Consider the following 18,178-nt stretch of genomic DNA (forward strand, 5'->3'; position numbering starts at 1 on the left):
TTTTCTCAATGATTCAATAAGCTGTAGAGGCAGATTCCAGACTTTCCTGGTGGCTCAGCAGTAAAGAATCTGCCTGCAATGCAGGAGACCCAGGTTCAATCCCTGGGTTGGGAAGATTCCCAGGAGAAGGAAATGGCAACCCACTCCAGTATTCTTGCCTGGGAAATCCCACAAACAGAAGAAACTGGTGGGCCACAATCCATGGGGTGGCATAAGAGTTGGACGTGACTTAGCAACTAAACAATAGCAACAACAAGAGGCAGATACATGATGAAAAGGGCATTAAGTGAGTGGCAGAGGTGTAGAGGTTACAATTTCTGAAGCAGATGCCCATGAAAATGTAAACTAGCCCATTTCACTGCAGTGTCTTTAACAGTACTGTTTATGATATACTGTAGCTGACTCACTTTGAGTACCATTTGTTTGCCGATGTAAAATTCATTGTTTTGACTCTACATGCCAGGATTTACTGCCACCTGAATGTCTGTGGTACAATTTTCATACATAAGAGGTTTCCACCAGTGTCTTGTGCATTGTGAACTTCAGGCAAGGGAATATGACTTAACTCTCCAGTGGAAATGTAAATGTGGGGTCCCTAATACCTCTTCCAAATTTTGCAACTAATCAGTCCCACAAATATGTTTGGGTGTGTTCTCTCTTCGAGGGCTTAAATACTGCAGAATGGATTCAAGCTATCTAATTTACCGACAGCCTACTTCAATTCTCCCTAGCCGTACCAACCCCCAAGTTTTGACCTAATTAAACACATTTGACACTTGGTGCTTAAAAAAGGAAGTTTCATTTAAAAAGTGTGCGAACAGAAAGGAAAGGATAGATAGAGGCATCAACCGTTCTTCCCCTAATCTGCCACCCAAGCCTCCATTATGAAGGGCTTTCTCAGTCCAGCCATTCAGATGTCTCCAGGTGGATGTAGAGAGCAAAATAAGTGATGTTAATGATCTCCTTGGGCTCTAACATTGGTTCTGGGCTCCAAAATGCATTTGCTTCGTTTATTTTTTAATGGCAAAGTCAAAAGAGGAACACTTGATCTCGAAGCACGGTTGAACCAGATAAAAGTGCCCTACGGCGGCCCCAACCCTAACTAGGGCTGAGTTCTCAACTGCAAAGAGCTGCTGTTTTAAGTTAACCCTGTAATAAGAATATTGCAAGTAGTGAGTTTCTGGGACTCTGTTTCCTTCTCAGTGGATGAGTGAGGATTGTAGACTTTTACACAAGGGTGGATCCTAACCAGGAGGGACCTGCTGCCATTAACATCTCATTTGTTCAGGTAAGGGCTTTGAGTTTCATCCTTCTTCACGTCCCGTCAAAACCACCATAGAAACCAGCAAAGGGGAACATGCACAATAGTCTGAGGAGGAAAACCCCTAACCTACAGGCCACTGTCTCTTTGCCCTTTCTCTTCAAAACCATGGTCAAATAATTGCAAACTGAACTTTAAGGCTATCCTGTTATAAGTGTGACTGACACTCAGGCATATGACTTGTTTAATGGATCACATTGTTACTTGGCTGTCATGGTGCTTTAAAGTGTACAAAGCATTTTTTAAATTTAACAATCAAAAGAAAAGGTAACATTCAGTGGACCAACGGTGGTTCCAGATGTTTGGTAAGAGTTTTATTTAATTCTTGGACTTCCCTTGTGGCTCAGCTGGTAAAGAACCCGCCTGCAATGCAAGAGACCTGGGTTCAATCCCTGGGTTGGGAAAATCCCTTGGAGAAGGGAAAGGCTATCCACTCCGTATGCTGGCCTGAAGAATTCCACGGACAGTCCATGGGGTCGCAAAGAGCGGGACACAACTGAGCAACTTGCACTTTCATTTAATTCTTATGGCAGTCCAAGGAGGGAGAAGCTGTCAGGGTTAGACAGCTTGAGTTTAACCTTGGCACCATAACTGTCTAGCTGTGTGGCCTTGTTGCTTCTCTGTGTTAAAGTTACTTTTAATCTTCACAGCTACTGTGTGTGGTAACTATAATTTCTCTACCTTACAAAATGAAACAGTGTCAAAAGTGATAGTATAATAGCCTGGATTTGAATTTGATTGTCTGAAATAATCTCATGTGTTATTTTGTTTGCTCTCTATCTCTACTACAATCACAACTGGCTCAACTATTTCACCAGACCACTGCAATAACTATTGAATACTTACCAGTCTTTTGTATTCTCATTTGCCCAAACTCCTTGTCTCCCACCCACCAACCATTGTCTATATGGCAGCCAGAGTAATCTTCTTATAAACATATCCAGTCATGTTCTGCTTAACACTTTTGGAGGGTTTTAGTTTTTTGGGGGGCATGAAAAAAAATCTGAATATGTCCTGTAAACAAAGATATGATCTACAGGGACTTCCCTAGTGGTCCAGTGGCTAAGATTCTATGTTCCCAATGTGAGGGGCCTGGTTTCAGAACCTGGTTGGGGAACTAGATCCCACATGCTACAACTAAGACCCAGGGCAGCCAAAGAAAAAAAGATAAGATCTATACTAACATACCTATCCAGACGGATCTCACAACACTTTGCCTCTTGTCCTCCTTACTGAGTTAAGAAAGGTAAGAAGGATGGGCATCTTGCCATCTGAGTCTCTTTCCAAGGATAAGGCCCAATATATAAAATATTAGATATATTCAGCTTTCCTTGGGCACTCATCACATACTGCTTGATTCAGACTATTTCCAACTGAAATGTGGATATATGCCCGCATTGTTACAAATAGTTGCTTGGGACAAATAATACATTTCCCCAAAGAGTCAGTGTTATAACAATTAGTTAAGTTATAAGATTTAAATGCCTTTTATGCCCACAAGGTAGGAAAGCTAATATGCTGAAAGTACTATAGCTTCCCATTTGACAAAATAACAATATTTAACATAATAACATTAGCTATTATTTATTTAGTACTTACAAACTACCAGTTGATAATTTCTGCATTTGACATTTATTAGCTCCCCCCAAATTTATAAGGTAGTTACTGTTAAAATCCCCATCCTACATTTAAAGGAAATAAGGCACATAGCAGATTACAGCTAGGAAAAAAGTCAAGCTGAGGTAAACTACAACCATACTTTTTATTTTAAAAACCATATTTGCATACGTCCTATTCAAACTTTGAATGGCAGGATAGCACCTTAAGTTTTAATCACCAAGCTTAGTTTTTGAGGATTTTTTTGCTCCTATTTCTAACTTTGAAAAATAAAAAATTAGTCATTTTCTAATTAAGAATTCAAGGCTTGTTTCTCAGCTCTTTAAAATTCTCCTATAACTGACAATAAAACAGTCCCTGCTTTTAGCTGATCTTTCAAACCTGTGGTAAGAGACCCACCATCTTGATTCACTCACTCGACAGTTTCTGTTAGTGTCTGACTAGGTTATAAAATAGCTTACATGCACTCCAGGATCCATGCAGAGACAGTTTCCTTAATAACCCCACTTAGGAGATAGTCTCTAGGGATGCACAAAAACAACAATTCTAAAATGTCTTGCAATTGTCTAGTTCCTTCCCCTGCCAAACTGGGCTTGTTCCCTAGAATGTGGGAGCTAAGTCTTTGTTTAGTTTTTTTTTTTTTTAAAGGCTTAAACAGATTCTGAATGTTTAAAAAGATCAGATCTCAAGTTATTAATATTTGAGCAACGGCAAAAAATTAACCTAAAATACCAGACAGCATCATCAATTCATTTTCATCTATTGCCTTTGTTGTTTCACACTTTAGGGAACATGTGTCTAGGGTTTGTTTGATTTGGGAGAATTATTAAAAAGTGTTTTTCTTTTCTACAATGATTTTCAGTAATAGGTCAGCAAATGAAGGGATTTAAGTATATGTTTTATTGAAGGCTTAAAAAATATGTTAGATTCAAAGGAATGCCCTAATATAAAACTGGAAGGTTTTGCAAAAACACAATTGTTTCTTAGCTGTCAGGTGGTGCAGAGGTAAGAATCTGCCTGCCAATGCAGGAGACGCAGGAGATATGAATCCAATCCCTGGGTTGGGAAGATCCCCTGGGAATGGCAACCCACTCCAGTATGCTTCCTTAGGAAATCCCACGGACAGACGGGCATGGCAGACTATGGTCCATGGGGTCGCCAAAGAGTTGGACATGACTTAACAAGCATGCAAGCACAAGGTAGATAGTCAAATATTGCTTATGTATTTGATACTCTCAACATAGATTGTAATGAAAGAACATGTTATCTCTTTTTTCACTCTGTCCTCTGCCCCACTTTCTCAACACTATGGTTCCATTCCATCCTAGTATACTTTCCTTCAAATAAATATTGTAAATATATCATAATACCAAAAAAGGTTTATGTAATTTTTAAAAAGAGTTGATACATATAAACAAACATAGTATATGTAGTAAAAGGAATATTTAAGCATTTTCTTCATATTTTCATAATGAGATTATTGGATTAAGACCCTTCAAAATATCAAAATGCTAAACAAGCAGTATGGCCTTTATGAACCATAATGAACATGGGCTTCTATTTGATGCTGTGCCAACAGGTAAGCCTTTACTTGTGTAGAGATGGACATTAGCAGCTGAGAGTTTCAGGGTGCTTACTACAAAGGCTATGTACAGCTAGCACAGAAGTATTTTAATTAATCAACTAACTGAATTCTAACTTACCAAATATCTATAGTTGTGAATACTGACTTACGAAAGCCTGGACCTCAGAGTGGGCTAATAACATGAAGCCTCGGAAAACCACCACTTTGTATTTTGTTTATATTTAAGATCCTATCGTTGCATTGCTATCAAAGAGCTTACTACTGTAAAAATATCTCTCAGTCAGTCAGTTCAGTCTCTCAGTCGTGTCTGACTCCTTGTGACCCCATGAACCGCAGCATGCCAGGCCTCCCTGTCAATCATCAACTCCTGGAGTTTACCCAAACTCATATCCATTGAGTCAGTGATGCCATCCAACCATCTCATCCTCTGTCATCCCCTTCTCCTCCCGCCCTCAATCTTTCCCAGCATCAGGGTCTTTTCAAATGAGTCAGCTCTTCACATCAGGTGGCCAAAGTATTGGAGCTTCAGCTTCAGCATCAGTCCTTCCAATGAACACCCAGGACTGATCTCCTTTAGGATGGACCAGTTGGATCTCCTTGCAGTCCAAGGACTCTCAAGAGTCTTCTCCAACACCACAGTTCAAAAGCATCAATTCTTCAGTGCTCAGCTTTCTTTATAGTCCAACTCTCACATCCATACACGACCACTGGAAAAAACATAGCCTTGACTAGATGGACCTTTGTTGACAAAGTAATGTCTCTGCTTTCTAGGTTGGTCATAACTTTCCTTCAAAGGAGTAAGTGTCTTTTAATTTCATGGCTGCAATCACCATTAGAAGTGATTTTGGAGCCCCCCAAAATAAAGTCAGCCACTGTTTCCACTGTCTCCCCATGTATTTGCCATGAGGTGATGGGACCAGATGCCATGATCTTAGTTTTCTGAATGTTGAGCTTTAAGCCAACTTTTTCACTTTCCTCTTTCACTTTCATCAACAGGCTGTTTAGTTCTTCTTCACTTTCTGCCATAAGGGTGGTGTCATCAGCACATCTGAGGTTACTGTTATTTCTCCTGGCAATTTTGATTCCAGCTTGTGCTTATTCCAGCCCAGCGTTTCTCATGATGTATTCTGCATACAAGTTAAATAAGAAGGGTAACAATATACAGCCTTGATGTACTCTTTTTCCTATTTGGAACCAGTCTGTTGTTCCATGTCCAGTTCTAACTGTAGCTTCCTGGTCTGCATACAGGTTTCTCAAAAGGCAGGTCAGCTGGTCTGGTATTCCCATCTCTTTCAGAGTTTTCCACAGTTTATTGTGATCCACATAGTCAAAGGCTTTGGCATAGTCAATAAAGCAGAAATAGATGTTTTTGTGGAACTCTCTTGCTTTTTTGATGATCCAGCAGATGTTGGCAATTTGATCTCTGGTTCCTCTGCCTCTCCTAAAGCCAGCTTGAACATCTGGAAGTTCATGGTTCATATATTGCTGAAGCCTGGCTTGGTGAATTTTGAGCATTACTTTACTAGCATGTGAGATGAGTGCAATTATGTGGTAGTTTGAGCATCTTTGGCATTGCCTTTCTTAGAGATTGGAATGAAAATGGACCTTTTCCAGCCCTGTGGCCACTGCTGAGTTTTCCAAATTTGCTGGCATATTGAGTGCAGCACTTTCATAGCATCATATTTTAGGATTTGAAATAGCTCAACTGGAATTCCATCACCTCCACTAGCTTTGTTCATAGTGATGCTTCCTAAGGCCCACTTGACTTCACATTCCAGGATGTCTGAACTCTAGGTGAGTGATCACACCATTGTGATTATTGGGTCATGAAGATCTTTTTTGTACAGTTCTTCTGTGTATTCTTGCCACCTCTTCTTAATATCTTCTGCTTCTGTTAGGTCCATACCATTTCTGTCCTTTATTGAATCCATCTTTGCATGAAATGTTCCCTTGGTATCTCTAATTTTCTTGAAGAGACCTCTAGTCTTTCCCATTCTGTTGTTTTCCTCTATTTCTTTGCATTGATCACTGAGGAAGGCTTTCTTATCTCTCCTTGCTATTGTTTGGAACTCTGCATTCAAATAGGTGTATCTTTCCTTTTCTCCTTTGCTTTTCACTTCTCTTCTTTTCATAGCTATTTGTAAGGCCTCTTCAGACAGCCATTTTGCTTTTTTTGCATTTCTTTTTCTTGGAAATGGTCTTGTTCCCTGTCTCCTGTACAGTGTCATGAACCTCTGTCCATAGTTCATCAGGCACTCTGTCTATCAGATCTAGTCCCTTAAATCTATTTCTCACTTCCACTGTATAATCATAAGAGATTTGATTTAGGTCATACCTGAATAGTCTAGTGGTTTTCCCCACTTTTTTCAATTTAAGTCTGAATTTGGCAGTACGGAGTTGATGATCTGAGCCACAGTCAGCTCCCAGTCTTGATTTTGTTGACTGTATAGAGCTTCTCCATCTTTGGCTGCAAAGAATATAATCAATCTGATTTTGGTATTGACCATCTGGTGATGTCCACGTATAGAGTCTTCTCTTGTGTTTGTTGGAAGAGGGTGCATGCTATGATCAGTGCATTCTCTTGACAAAACTCTATTAGCCTTTGCCCTGATTCATTCTGTACTCCAAGGCCAAATTTGCCTGTTACTCCCAGTGTTTCTTCACTTCCTACTTTTGCATTCCAGACCCCTACAATGAAAAGGACATCTTTTTTCATTGTTAGTTCTAAAAGGTCTTGTGGTCTTCATAGAACCATTCATCTTCAGCTTCTTCAGCATTACTGGTTGGGCATAGGCTTGGATTACCATGATATTGAATGGGTTGCCTTGGAAACGAACAGAGCTCATTCTGTTGTTTTTGAGATTGCACCCAAGTACTTCATTTCGGACTCTTTTGTTGACTGTCATGGCTACTCCATTTCTCCTGAGGGATTCCTTCCCACAGTAGTAGATATAATGGTCATCTGAGTTAAATTCACCCATTCCAGTCCATTTTAGTTCACTGATTTCTAGAATGTTGTTCTTCACTCCTGTCTTCTCCTGTCTGACCACTTCCAATTTGCCTTGATTCATGGACCTAACATTCCAGGTTCCTATGCAATATTGCTCTTTACAGCATCGGACCTTGCTTCCATCACCAGTCACATCCACAACTCGGTGTTGTTTTTGCTTTGGCTCCATCCCTTCATTCTTTCTGAAATTATTTCTCCACTGATCTCCAGTAGCATATTGGGCACCTACCAACCTGGGGAGCTCATCTTTCAGTGTCCTATCATTTTGTCTTTTAATACTGTTCATGGGGTTCTCAAGGAAAGAATATTGAAGTGGTTTGCCATTCCCTCTCTAATGGACCACATTCTGTCAGACCAACATCTCTAGCCCAGGCTTATAAAGGAGAGCCTCTACTGAACTTCTCAAAATGCTAACAGCTCTCTCACAGGTGCATTCCTTCTGGAGCATCTCAGAATGTTGGTGGTGGGTGGATTTTCAGATTTTGTAATATATGCATTCTTGTATGCTCACTTCTTTGAGCCTTGTTTTCTTCCTCTACCAACCACCATACCAACTCTCACCTTTCTACTTCACTTTACTATGAGCCGACCATTGCATTCTCCAAGCATGTTAGCATTTTCCCAGAGGGTCCTTACCCAGATGTTAAATCCTGTATCCCAGGAGAATGATCCGACATCAATACAGTCTTCCTTATTTAACCTTATATTCTGTTTCTCTTGATCCAGCACTCTTAACATCTGCTTCCAAATACACTCTCCTAGTCCCTCTGGCACATGTTAACTAGGTCGTGCATCTCCTTTGACAGTCCTTTTTCTCTTTTATCACTTAGACCCAGAACTTCCCTAGCCAGGTTATATTTGATTATGTGTGATTTTTACTTAATTGTGCTGGAGGCCAAGGTAGATCCGGAGGGAACATGTGTTGTTCTGAAATGCCTGGGCTTCTGTATCACCGTCAAGCAGTGTGAATGTGCTATCCTCCAGTATAGGAAAGTGGCAACTTCTGCAGATCCCAAGAGTTCACTGGAAACTGGGGGTTTAAATTTGTCAAATGCATCTGACATCTCAAGATCCCATTCTTTTCTAGTTAAGGTTGACATTACACACCTGCTTAGGCTGAGAATCCAGCCTCCTTTGGAGTTCTGCTACTTTTAAAATTAAATCTGGAGCTTGTCCTCAGCATTTTCAGTCATCTAGGTCCAAGAGACAATAGTTTCTTTACATTCTGTCAAAGATGATTTCTGGCTTTCATAGCTATCCCTTAATTGCTCAGCCTTTTCCCAAAACATCATTGCCCGTATCAATAACCAAATAATTCTGTTATTCCTGTAATTATAATAATTACTATTTCTCACACACCTATTATACTGCACCATTAGTGCATTTACTTCTTCCTTTACACAACTCCATTTTCCACCAGTGAGAATTTTAGCAATTTCACTGCTACTTTTTCCAGGACCTCCATCCACCATCAGTAATGCGGTGTTCATGGTCAGGGAACTGGCAGGTGGTCAAACTCCAATATCCCATCTCAGTGTCTGCAATCTTTGAACACTTCTGGTATCAACTATTTCAGGCTAGGTTCCTAAGGAGGCAAAATATGAAATGAAGAGACAAAACACTGGCTTCAGCTGATGCTTGGGGAGTACTCAGACTGAGATAGTCCTTCAGAGTTGTTCCAAGTTTGGGCAAAGGAGTGAAAGTTTGTCAAGGCAATTCTCATTAACATAAGCCAGTGTCTCTCAGACTTTAGCATGTATCAGAATCAGAGCCCAGGAGAGCTTAATAAAACAGATTCTTGGGTCCTACTGCCAGAGTTTCTGATTAAGTCTAGAATGTGGCCTGCAAACTTGCATATCTAACAAGTTCCCAAGTGATGCTGATACTGCTGGTCTAAAATAAAATTTTCAATCCCAAAAGGGGATTTGGGAAGCATGTCAAAGCACCTTCTAACAACAAGGGCACAAGTATCAGGAGTATAATCCTAGAGACTCTTCCACTTATTAGATTGAGACTTTGGGTTTTATCCAACTTCTTCAGGCTTTGTTTCTGAGTTGGGTGTAGTAACATCTAATTCAAGGGGTGTTGTTCCATCTGCCCTACCTCAGTGAGGGTAACACCATCCAACCAAGATGCTGAAATGAGAATATTGAGAACCACACAGAGTCAGATATGACTAAGTGACTAACACATACACACACACCTTGAATTTTATCTCTTCTTCTCATCTAATCAGTGTACTAAGACTTGGGAAAAAAAAGAAAACACTTGGAAAATCTGACAGTTCAATGTCCTTTGACCCAGTCACTTCTTTTTAAGGTCATCATACAATGCTTTAGTTGAGGTCACAGCACCTTTCATCTCTGAACTGGCCCATTTGAAACTAGTCTTTCCTTCTATTTTATCCTATAAAGGCATCCAGAGTAATTTTCCTAAAATAACTCAGGACTTGTTGTGTAGAGTAAATTTTGGTGGCTCCTTCTTTTCAGGAGAGAATATACTCATCAAAGTTTCCTTCTGCTCTTTAGAAGAAGTCTGCTTACCTTTCCATTGTCACATATTGCCACTTATATCTTCATGGTCTGTATCCTGGACCACTTAATTATTTGTAGCTTCTGCAAACTTTTTGTTTTTCACTGTCAGGCTCTGTATAAACTAGTCTCTCTATGGAATGCCCTCTTATCTCCCAATTTGCCTTTTCCCAATTTCAAAACATTCTTCATATCTCACTTCCTCTGGTAACCTTTTCTGATTCCTCAAGGATGGCTAGAAGTTCTTACGATGTGCTTTCCTGACTGGCCTCTCTATTTTTCTGCTCTTTTCTTCAACAAGATGGATATGGTGTTTGAAAATACTGTCATACTAAAACAATAGGTACATAGTAGAACTCCCCACTTTCAAATTTTGGAGGGTTAAATCAATAAGCCATGTGCTTGCCATATAAACATTATTCAATAAGTGCTAGTTAGTATTTTAGTTAGAGTTGGAGGGAACAAAAGTTCATGTGAGTGAGGGGAAAGAAAATGGGACATGAAACTGGCAGTTTCTAAGTGGGAAGTTCATAACTGAGACAGTATCATCGTTATTTTCTCTACTAAAAATGCAGATGATTTAGCAAATTTAATCTCTGTAAACAAAAATTTTTGATATAATACTATTAGTAAAGATATTAGTAGTACAAAAACATTTCAATTTTATAATCTACCATGGAAGTGAAAACCATAAATAATTCTATAGGAACATAATAATCTGGCTATAATTATTATTAATTTACTTTTCAATTATTATTTAGTTATACTTAACAATTGATTCAACCTTTAAGTATTGATATAACACTTTGTAACCATTATATGTTTAATAAACTCAGAAATTCTATGATATATAGATAAGCCTATTACTGTTTTTGCAAATGAAGAAGAAGTTATGTAGAAATATCTCAAGGGAGTGAAAGAGGCAGAAGTGAGACTCTGAATTTTTAACCATAGGAGTCATATAGTCCATCTACACCTACTTTCCATGAGAAAAAAAGAGAAGTCTTTATCAGAATCTATGGGAAATAAACAAATAGCATCATTTTTGGTAAGATATCAATAAAGGAAATCAGAAGCCAATATTGTAGAATAAGGTAGATAAATTTATGCTGATTAGTTTCTCTATTAAGGATATTTGCTATTTATTATTATATCCTCTTAGTCACTTATATCCCAGTTAAGGATCTATAATAATGCTGAGGGGTGGAAATGCTGCTTCCACTGGCAAAGAAAGTTCAAAAGATTTTAGGAGACTGGGTCATCAGAGTCTGCCCGTATGCCCCATTTTAATTTTCAGGATCTCATTCCTTCTCAGTCAATGTCATAACTTTAGAAAAGAGACTCTTCATGGTTGGGAATTCAGTTTGTATTACAGTTCAGCCAACTACAGGATTAGACTTTGGGTATGGTTTTCAGATATCCCGATCCCACCTTTGATAGGAATTAACGGTTCTCCTCACAGTAGTCATACAAGCTTTCAAGTCCTTTTTGAGGGCTGAGATGACAATTTAAAGCACCGCGAGTATATCATCTTCTTGCGTCAAGTTCCCCAGCACCGTTAGAAGCAATTACCCAACCCCATTATACTCGGTATTTTTATTGTAATATTTTAAGGCTGAAAATACTAGTTCACAGAGACCCTCCCCTTCTAAATGCATTTGATTATAAGTATTTAAACATCATGAAATTATAATTAAACTTTTAATTTTGTATTGCAGTATAACCAATTGATCAACAATGTTGTGATAGTTTCAGTTGGACAGCAAGGGGACTCAGACATACAGACATTATAAATTGAGTCACTGTGTTGCCTACATGCCTATGCATGCCATAGATCACCAGGGCCCACTTTATCACGGGCTACAGGATAATCCCCTGGTGGCTCAGAGGTTAAAGAGACTGCCTATGATGCGGGAGACCTGGGTTAGATCCCTGGGTCGGGAAGATTCCCTGGAGAAGAAAATGGCAACCCACTCCAGTACTCTTGCCTGGAGAATCCCATGGACAGAGGAGCCTTGTGGACTACAGTCCATGGGGTTGCAAAGAGTCAGACATGACTGAGCGACTTCACTTTCACTTTCACAGGATCATTAATGTCTTTAAACTTAATCACATCAGAGGACCAATTCCAGAAAATCCAGAAAATTCCAGAACCAACATAAAGACTTCATCTTTAAGATTTGGTTTCTATGGAACCCTCCCAGTTCCAGTGCCAAATTATGTATCAGTAAGGATATTATCAAAGAAACAGAATCATTAGGAAATAAAAATAGGCAATAGACAGATATAGACAGACAGACATAGATAGGTAGATAGATAATTTGTTACAGGGAATTGATCTCATGCAATTGTGGGAGCTGGAGCTAGTTAAACAATCTCTGTGAAGCTTGTTCTCAACATTTGGTGGTAGAACCTTAAGTCCACAGGCCAGGTAGAGTCAGGAAGGAAAGATGAGTATAACGTGAGGAAGAACAAGAATAAGCTGGAACCTATAAGCATGAGCAGAATTAATGAGAAGTTTCATGACTGGATCTTGTTGCCTCTGACTTGTAATGAGGGTGTCCTGCAGAAGCCCAAACACTTAACTCTGAAGCCTGACACATACACTTGCTACAGGAATCAGAGAAACAGAAGAAAGGTCCCAAGATAGTTAGAGCACTTGCAGGCACAGCTGCTTCCTCATGCCCATGGTGGATCAGCACATCGATGATGCACGTGAACTATGAAATGACTGCTCTCTCACCTACATCTGTCCTCCAAATCTCACAGAAGAGTCTTTCTTGAGCCTGTTGTAATTGGAAATGTATAGGAAAAGAATCTTGAGAAATATAGTTAAGGATAACCAATTCGACACATTATAAAACCCCCATGCATCCTGAGAAGTGTTCCATCAGGAATTTTCAGAAAAGACTTTTGATAGGCAGGAAAGGATATAAAGCAGTGCTGAGGGGTGGAAGGGATGCTTTCACTAGCAAGGAAAATGCTGAGTGGGTTAATCTTCCTTTTCTTGATGCATCTGTGATAGCTTCTTCAAACAGAGTTGCCTTTCAAGGCACTGCTGATCATCCTTGGGACCTACCCTTGCTGCCCTTCCAGATCTGTTGTTGTTGTTCAGTTGTGTACAACTCTGTGATCCCACAGCCTGCAGTAAGCCAGGCTTCCCTGTCCTTCACCATCTCTCGGAGTTTGCTCAAGTCCATTGAGTCGATGATGCCATTCAACTATCTCATCCTATGTCGCCTGCTTGTCCTCCTGTCCTCAATCTTTCCCAGCATTAGGGTCTTTTCCAATGAATTGGCCCTTCACATCAGGTGGACAAAGTATTGCAGCTTCAACATCAGTCCTTCCAAAGAATACTCAGGATTGATTTCCTTTAGGATTGACTGGTTTGATCTCTTTGCTGTCCAAGGGTAATTAAAATACTGAAGTTTTTTTTTTTTTTATCAAGAATCTGCTTAGAGTGTTCAGAAGACATCCTTTTCATGAAATTATAAGAAATAAATTAGTAGCGGGCTCTCTGGCATCCTTGAAGAGCTTTATGGTAGCCCTTCTCAATACAGTTAGAACCACTGACTCCCATAAAAGTGGGTTTCTGAAATACAATGGGGATGACAGTATTGCTGAGCCAAGTTACAACACTGCTTTCCAAAAACAAAAGGGGGCGTGGTTACTACAATGGACACTGGAGCTAATGCAGTCACCAGAATAGACTGATTCACAGAGATTTTAGCATTGGCCAGGATACTTAATCTTTACAAGTGGAATAGTCCTAGGTCTAATGGACAGAAATCTGACTTGAATTACAAGGAAAGAAAAAAAAAACCAGTAATAAATTCTCCATCAATTTCTAGGCAGTTTACACAACGAGAGTCTTTTGAATGAAGGGGAGGCACAATCCCTTGGAGAAAAGACTTATACACTGCCAAAATTGTATACTCTTTTCTTCAGAATTCCTCCAAAGGGATCTGTGGCCATTTTTAAATGTGACTATAAATTATGAAGTGAAAAAAAATCAGACTTTTTGGATATTAATGGAAACTGGCTCAGAACTAATACTGATTCCGATAGATTTAAATGACCACTGTGGTCCACCAAATGGTATTGGATATTATGGAGGTCATGTAGTCAACAAAGTTTGGCTCAGGACCTTTTCACAGTAGGACTTAGGGGGTCTTCAAACCAACTCTGTGATTATTATTTTTGTTCTAGAATGCACAATTAGAATGTATGTACTTAGTGATTGATGGGAAGAATCCCCACAGTGTTTCCCTGACTCATGGAGTTAGAGCTATTATGATAGGAAAGGCCCAACGGAAGTCATTACAATGCCTCTACTTATGAAAATGGTAAAACAAAGGTAATGTTGCATTTCTGGGGACATTTTGAAGACACGTTGTCACAACTGAAGACTAGAAAGACATAGGGATGGTGACTTTCATTCAACTTGCCTCTTCAGCCTGTGTAGAACAGATGGATTTTGAAGAATGATAGTGGATAAACTTAATCCGGTAGTGACTCCAATTGTAGTTGCTGTGGCAGATTTTTTTTCTGGAGCAAGCCAGCACCTCCTGGCACCTCATATCCAGCTATTGGTTTGGCAAATATTCTTTTTTCCCCCCTCTATTCCCTGGTAGTAAAGGCCAGTAAAGAAGCAGTTTCCTAGCAATTGACAAGGCCAGCAATATACCTTCACTGTTCTATCTGAGTGATACCAGTATTTCAGTCTATGTCATAATTTAATCTACAAGAATTTGACCACCTTTCCCTTTCACAGGATATTGGTTTGGTCTATTACATCGAGGATATTATATTCTTGTAAGCAGAAAGTAGCAACCATCTAGACAAGTTGGTAAGACATTTGCATGTTGGAGGGTGGGGAATGAAATAAAAACCAGAGGACTGTCATCTTGATGAAATTTCTAAAGGTGCAATGGCTTGGGGCATGTCAAATGATCCCTTGCAAAGTGAAAGAAATCTGCTGCATCTGGCCACTGAAAAAGTGCCATATCACCCAGTGAGGTACTTTGGATTTTGAAGCACCATATATATCATTTAGGCATACTACTCTGACTCCTTTATTGAGTGATCCAAAAAGCTACCAGTTTTGAGTGAAGCACAAAACAAGTGAAAGTTCTGCAACAGGTTTAGGCTACCATGGAAGCTGTCCTGCCACTTAGGACATATGGTCCAACAGATCCAATGGTACTTGATGTGTATAGGAATGCTATTTAAAGCTATTGGCAGAATTTTATCACAGTATATATTCTTAGAACTTCAGAACAATGCTCTTCTCTGGTGATGTTGTCTCTTTTAAGAAATAGGTTTTTGATTACTATGGGTCTTTTTTTTTTTTTTTTTTTTTTTTTACTATAGGTCTTTAGTACAGATTGACCATTTGACCATGGGCCATCCATTTACCATGTGACCTGAACTGTCCATCATGAACTGCATACAGTTCATGAACTGTCTAGTTCACCAAACCTTGAATCTGGGTGTGTGCAAACTTTATTCCGTCATCAAATGAAGATAATACACAGAAGATCTTGTCCAAGAAAGTCTTGAAGGCACAAGAAATTGCATGAACCCAGATTCCTGCTGTCGCTACTGTTCCTAATGACATGGATGCCCATTCTTTCTACTCCTGCCACATTACCTTCTCTCGCTCTCTCGCTCTACATGAGTGATGGCCTCATAGGAAGTTTCACCTGATCATTTGACTGAGAAAGGAAAATCTTGAGCTTGTTTTATAGATGGTTCTGGGGAAGATCCTCCGGAGAAGGGAATGGCTACCCTCCAGTATTCTTGCCTAGAAAATTCCAAAAGCAGAGGTGCCCAGTAGGCTACAGTCCATGTGGTCCCAAAGAGTTGGATTCCACTGAGTGACTTAACACTTTCACTTTCACACTTCCACATGATATGCAGGTACAATCCAAAAGAAAACAGTACTACAGCCCCAAGGAGGGCCCTAAAGAACTGTAGAGGAAGAAAATCCACTAAAAAATCCATTGTTCCTTTATTTCTAGAAGAAGGGATGATACAGTGTATAAATCTATGCAATTTATGAACTTCAGCCAATGGTTTGACTGGATGGTTGAGACTTCAAAGGCATATGTTTGGAAAATTGGTTGTTAGAAGGTCTGAGGAAAAGGTATATGGGAGACCATTCCAAATAGTCTGATGATTTGTGTCTCATGTGAATGCTCGTCAAAGAGTGACCCTGGCAGAGAATAATTTTTGTAATCAGGTATGAGACCCCTGCTATACGGGAACCCATACTTCTCTAACCACTCCCATCATTGCTTCATGGGTTCATGAATTAATAGCTGTGACAGCAGAAATGGAGGTGATACATGTGCTCAGCATTGTGGACTTCCTCTCAAAAAGGCTGATCTGACTACACTTACTGCTGAGTGCCCAATTTTAGCAAAGAACTGCAGCAGAGACCAATGTGAGACCTTGGAAATGATACCATCCCCAAGGTGGAACCATCCAGCTACAGAGAGTTATTACATTGGGATACTGCCATCATGAAAAGGGCAGCACTTACCTCTTTTAAAATAGGTCCTTCCTCCGGGTATGGATTTGCCTTCCCTGATGCTCCTGCCAAAACTCGGCTATGGACTTCAGGATGTTTTACCCACTCTAATGGCATCCGACACAGCATCACTTTTGACCAAGGAATTTATTTCATAAAAAAGGAAGTACGGCACTGAGTTCATGTTCATGGAATTCCTTTTTGTCATGAAGCATGTGGCTTGATTGATGTAATGGCTATTTGTAAACTTGTGCTAGAGGGGTGGCAATACCTTGAGAGACTAGTGAGATGTCTTCTTGGATGTGGTACATGCTCTAAATCCACATACAACCATGTTGTTCTCCTTTAACTAGGATTCCTGGGTCCATGAATGAAATGGTAGAAATAGGAGAGATTCCTTTCACTTTTACCCTTAGCACTCTACTAGTAAAAAAATTTTTTTGTTCCCCATCATCTCATCTTGACTTTAGGCTCTTCTGGGCACACAGAAATGATTCCGTTCAACTGGTAGCTGAAACTGATGCCTGGAAACTTTGGTTTCCTTATGCCTCTGACTCAGCAGGGAAATATGAGGATTATGCTGTTGGCTGGTGTGTTTGAGACTGACTGTTAAGAAGAACTAGACCACTACCACACAATGTTATAGCACCAGATGCAAAAGTCAACTGCCTTATAGAGACTACTTAACCAACTTAAGCTTTCATATTTGTAAGGTCAAATCTTAAAACTATATATCTGTTTATCCATCTACCTCTATAATCTATAGTTTTTTGATAGTACTGCTTTTTTTATTAGGTAGGCCTTTAATACAAAGTGTCAGTGTAAATGACTACAAAGAAATTAAAGAGTTACTTTCTAAGAAAAATCAAATCCTTAAGCCACTCTAGAAGATGAGCAGTGCTTTTGGAAAAGGACTTTTTGACTAATTATCACTAAGGTTGGAAAAGATGTTTTCCCTGTAGGAGCCAGTATGTGTTTTTCAATGAAACAGTGTACATTAACCTAAACAGTCCTGCTACTTTACTAAATAGCACTGTAGCTTGAGTGGGTCTAATTAGTTCAGCAGCTCCAAGTCTTAGGAAAATAATTTCTGTGTCTCAGACAAATGTCTGTGATAGGACCTCTAGAACAATCTGCTTTATATTGAGGATTGCTTGGGTGAGGTAAACTGTGGAAGGAACCAGAAAAGATGATCATTCAATAGAAGGGAAAAACACAAAATTGAAATTTTTGGAGAACGTCTCTCTTTGATCAAATGTTTTGTAGTATCCTTTGGCTTTGGAGAAGTTGTTTAAGAGACAGTTTTTCCAGGAACTGTTTAAGATGAATTTTTTAGATTTGTACACAGTAATAAGGATGTGACCTACTTTGTCATATCATGTAATTACTCTGATGAGATAGATAATACTTCTGAAAAATCTTGATAATAAAATGAATATTCATGTACATTTTGCTGTGTCAGTAAATACTGAGACATACAGAGCTAGCCTAGCAATGGCAGTGTGACTGTCTCATGCACAGAGGATGAAATATACTTTTAACATGCCTTGTAGCCCTCGTTTCAGAACTTTTATCTGTG

This window comes from Cervus canadensis, chromosome 2, assembly GCF_019320065.1.
Source record: "Cervus canadensis isolate Bull #8, Minnesota chromosome 2, ASM1932006v1, whole genome shotgun sequence".
NCBI classification, from domain to species: domain Eukaryota; kingdom Metazoa; phylum Chordata; class Mammalia; order Artiodactyla; family Cervidae; genus Cervus; species Cervus canadensis.